Genomic DNA, 5,452 nt, shown 5'->3' on the forward strand with positions numbered 1-5,452 from the left:
ACGTGTACAAAAATAAATGAACAAGAAAAACGAGGACATGGAGATGCACAACAAAACAGAAATTCCACCCACAACACTAAGAAATGGACGAAACCGAGACGTTGTAGCATCTGCAAAAAGAGGAAGAAACACAATTCAAGAACCTGCCTCAAAAGAAAAAGAAAAAGATTAGAAAATGAGGAAGACGAAGAAGGTGAGATCAAAGAAGAAGATGATGACACAACTGAAGAAGAAATGGCTTATGAAGAAGCAGAGGGAGAAGAGGAGGAAGAAGAAGAGAATGAAGAGGACGAAGAACGTGAAGAAACTGAAGAAACCGTGGCTTATGAAGAAACAGATGATGAAGATGATGAAGAGGAAGAAGAGAGTGAAGAGGACAAAGAACATGAAGAAACAATATCAACAAGACCACCACAAGGAAATGATGCTGTACAGAAAAAACCGAGAACAACACCACTTTCAAAAAACAAGGTAGGAGCAAAGAAGGATGCAGTTCACGGCACTAGAAAACGGAAACCACCATCAACCAGCACGCGGGGATCAAAGAAGGATGCAGTTCTCAGCACTGGAAAACGAAAGCAGCCAACAACCAGCATGCGGGGAGCAAAGAAGGATGCAATTCACAGCACTAGAAAACCAAAGCAGCCATCAACCAGCACGCAGGGAGCAAAGAAGGATGCAGCCCACATCGCTGAAAAACAAAAGCAGCCATCAACCAGTAAGCGGGGAACAAAGAAGGATGCAGTTCACAGCGCTGAAAAATGAAAGCAGCCATCAACCAACACGCGAGGGGCTACAAACACAAAGGTGTAGAGACAAGAACCAGCAACACCGCCATGGAAAACAAAAGAAAGTGTGACATTAGACACGTTCCAGTAACCGCGCAGAAGCAGCAGGTTAACGACCAAATAGATGAATAGACAATGAATTAATCATATGCATAGCAATTTTCTTATCTCTGTGACTTATGTATCAGTCTAAATTTTGTGTAAACCCTGTAAAGAGAAAATGGTATATAGAGTATACCATATATATATAGCAGTCTTGAGTAAAACATTGACACATTTTGATTCAAAAACCATGTAAAAAATGTTGTTAGATCGCTGCAGTCCAACAAGTAGTAAATATAAAACAAATTTCAATATGCAGTATGGAACTTGCAAATATGCAGTACGCTTCGAACTTTCATGCAGTACTATAGACTAACTACATGTAGTACACACCATGCAAATTGGGAAAAAATGTGGAAACATGTAGTGCTCAGCTGACATATAAGCAGTTCACATATTGTAACCATGCAAACACAAATTTCCCGTTGAATAATAATTGAAGTGGTTCGGATCACAAAAGTGCTTATTACAAAACACATTAAAAAGATGAAGCGTTCAACATGCAAAAGTACTTACTACAAATCAACCTCATAACCTTAGCCAATCACGTCAAATGTGATTCTAACAGTACGATCCTCGAGTTCAAAGAAGTTGAGGACAACAACTTGCTCAGATTTCAGGCCCACTATCAATGACAAATTCCTTCCACCCTTTGTGCAGACACAGTCGCCCGTCAACGCCTACACTGTACTTGGCTGGTTTAAGGTATCCATTACCAAGAACAACTTGAAGAATTCCTTTCTTCTTGAGCCGCACATACCTAACAGCTCGTTGAGGAATTTTCTGTAAAAAATAATAAAACTGTTTGAGAACGAAACTAGCAGTACAATTCTCATACTATGAACAGAGATAGATGAAGTGCACAACAGTCCAACAACTAGTACATACAAAACGTTTCAATATGCAGTATGGAACTTGCAAATATACAGTTCGCTTCGAACTATCATGCAGTACTATAGACTAGCTACAATTATTACTCACCATACAAATTGGAAAAAATGTAGAAATATTAAGTGCTCAGCTAATATATAAGAAGTTCACATATTCTAACCTGTAAACTAAAACATAAGCTACACGTACACAAGCAAAAAAAACAAGAAAATAAGAACACATTGTAGTACACTTCAAAAAACAAAGAAAAAAGTGCGTTCCTAAAATACTACAAGTTCAGAATACAATGGAACTATACAAAAAAACACAAAGAAAATAAAATCATATCTAACGAAACATACCATCTGGTAGCGAGTCTCCACATCTGTTGGCGTAAGCTGATGGACAAAAAGACTCGTGCAACCAAGGCCACGGCGAAGCAGCGCAGAATAGAACGCAGAAACGTTGATCTGGCCCATATCCAATCCTTCTGTGAATACTGTACCATATGCAAGCTGCTCGGCTCACCCAGTTCGGCACAATACCTTCCCACCACGACGAGCACGACAGGGGCCTCGAGCCATCGCAACAAAAACCAAGAAAAGCAAAAAAAAATAGGCTGGAGAAAGGAGAGAACTTGCGGCTAGAGGAGAAAATGAAATGCAAAGGAAGGGTATAAGTTAGCCTTCATTTATATAAGAGGAATGCTAAAAGGTCAAAACTGAATATTAAAGGGGACTTAATGGAAATTATGTTCCCAAGAATAAAGGACAATCAATAAAGGCTTATGTTACCAAAGAAAGAGGAACAAAAAAAGAAGGTGTACTTTGACTGCAGCAATTCCCACGAACAAAACCACAGATCATTAAAAAATAATACTCTAAAAATTATAATCCACAGACCATTTTATGTGTGCAGTTCTCCAAATTCGTACCAGGAAGTTCACTATATGTGTGCATGAAGTGCAGTACATGCTTTTTGGCACAAAGAAGGATGCACGCAGTGCAAAATGTGTACACCTGCAGCACAGAACTATGACGAATGCAGTGCGCATAGGCGCACAAAAGCAGTGCACACCCGTACACTAAGAAAAAAGGATACGAAAGAGGAAAAACAATAAAGAAAAATGATACCAATGCAGTGCACAAAAATGTAGCGCAGAAAATGTGCAGTATGGAATGCATGCACATGCAGTACTGAAACTAAATCAATGCAGTGCACGCCCCAACGTTGAAAAAGATACAAAGGAAAAAAATTAACCACCCAGGTGCTACCGGCCCCAACCAGTCTCGTAATAGGTCTGCACCCACAGAAGGGGAGTCGTTCTGAGTCACAGTGCATGGGGCCGGTTGCATGTGGGCCCACAGGTCATAGGGCATATAGCTGCGAGCACCGTCTATAAGGATGTGTTTAGTTCAAGGGAGATGGTAGGGTGGCTAAGGGTATCCCTATCCAGCTGGTTAGGGATAGCCATTTTTTATGTTTGGTTGATGGATGAAGTTAGCCTATATTTTGTTTGGTTGTGAAGGATAAAGCATGGTTAGGATAGCCACTGATTTCCTGTTCCTTTTCCCCTTTCGGCTGTTGTAGGACAAAATTAATCAAAGAACCAGTATTTTGGGGAGATTATCAAGTGAAACACATCAGTACACCATGCACACATATACACCACGCACACGCGAGAACGGCAAGCGCGGCCCACACGCCCGGCCGGCAGCCCGACAACCAGGCCTGGCGTACAACACGCGCAGCAGGCACGTCAGACAAGCACGTCCAACGCGCAGCCGACAGACACGCCCAATACGCAGCGCGTGCAGCACGCCCGACCTCCATCTGCAGGGCTCCGTCGCATGACACTCACCTGTCTGCCGCCGCCATGACCGCTGCTAGGTTGCAGCTCAGCAGCTCCAATGGAAGAAATGACAAAGGAAGGAGAGAAGGCACGCCAAGTAAGAAGATAGGGAAGGGGAGATCCATACTGCCGCGCACTGATCTCCGTCGCCGTGCTTCGATTTCTACGGCCGCCGCCGCCGCGGGAGAGAACAGAGCTGGACGAAAGCGGGGGTGTAGAGAAAAACGTCTCGTGGCTTGCTTCGCGTCACGCGCGCGCCGGGATACGCAGGTCCGCGACATTTTCGCGGACACGCTCAGCCTCATTTTCGAAGAATATTCTCAGCATCCGGCTATCCCTATCCCAACTCGCCCACGAACCAAACGAATGGCATCCAGAAAAAAATGGCTATCCCTGTCCCAGGGTGGGATAGCCCAGCAACCAAATGCATCCTAAGCGCCCAGATAAGTATACGGAGGAGTTCGACCAGTATGCCTCGCCAGCGCTTATAAACAGGTCGGGCGCGCCTTCCGCGGGCAAGGTGGGACTAAACATTAGGACACACACACAGCGAAAGGGGAACCAAGCCGTGCTCATAGGCCGACTTGGACCCAAGTGCGTCTCTAAACTAGCCAAACACAGGCCCAACAAGGCTGACTAAGAAAAAAAATAAGTTAAAAAATGGGGGGGGGGCACCCCCTCTTTCCCTACCCCTCCCGTACCAGGGAATACAGTAAGTACAAGCAAAAACAAGATGCAGTAGGTGGCTGTAAAAAATGCAGTGCATTACGTTACACGATGCAGTGCGGTATGGCAATCCAGTTGCCGATTACCCTACACGAATAAATAAACTCAAAAAACAGTGAAGTACGCACATGTATACACAAGTGCAGTACTGTATTCTAGAAGATGCAGTGCGGGACTATATACGAATGCAGTTCATTATCGCACATGATGCATGTATAAAACGTAACAAAATGCCCATTCGCACAGAAAAGTGGTGGTTAAAAAAATTACTGATAAAAAATAAAACAAACCCACCTTAAAAAAACCACGTTCGCATACAACCACCCGATCGGAGCAGTTCCATTGCCACAAGCCCACGATCACAGATGCAAAACCAACCCACAGTCTTCACGACCGCATCATCAACGCGATCGTGCAGTTCATCCGACGAGGCCATCCCACCCCGCGCCCTCCCCTTAAATTCAGACCCCTGCCAAAGGCCTTCTCATCCACAACAACACAAGTATCCAATGTGCTCCCACCAAATCGCCCCATATCAATGCAAAAGCACCAATCCTTGCTATCGGCGATGACGTTCACCGACGAGTACAAGGGCGACAATGCCATGGAGGCGCACGACAACACCAAGTTGCACATCATCCACACCAACGACAAGAAGCAGATGGCGATCACCCTCGCATAGTATGAGCGCCACCTCAGCATCCAGCGCCACAAGATCGTCGGCATTGATCTCGAGTACGACAATGACCCTGAAGCGACGCAGAAACCCGCCCTCTGCCAGCTCTCCATCGACAAGAATCACTCGGTGCTGCACCCCAAAGATAGACAGGGGGCGACGCAGTTTGACAGACTCGCCTACGCATGTTGCGCCGCGGCAAGCCGTGTCGCTGCCTCCTCCGGCTCGTTCCAGGCTCGGCCTCGCAGGGGGGATGTGGAGGGGGGGTCACGACACCCCCTCCCCACCCCCTGCTCGGCCTCGCGCTAACGCATGCAGTGCGCTTGGTTGATAGGCATAGTGCGGACATTCTGTTTTCCCATTAAAGGGGACACGCGCAAACCCCTAGAGCCACACTGCGTCTGCATCGCCGACTGCTCTGGCTCGTTCCAGGCTCGG

This window comes from Triticum aestivum, chromosome 4B, assembly GCF_018294505.1.
Source record: "Triticum aestivum cultivar Chinese Spring chromosome 4B, IWGSC CS RefSeq v2.1, whole genome shotgun sequence".
In the NCBI taxonomy this organism is placed as follows: domain Eukaryota; kingdom Viridiplantae; phylum Streptophyta; class Magnoliopsida; order Poales; family Poaceae; genus Triticum; species Triticum aestivum.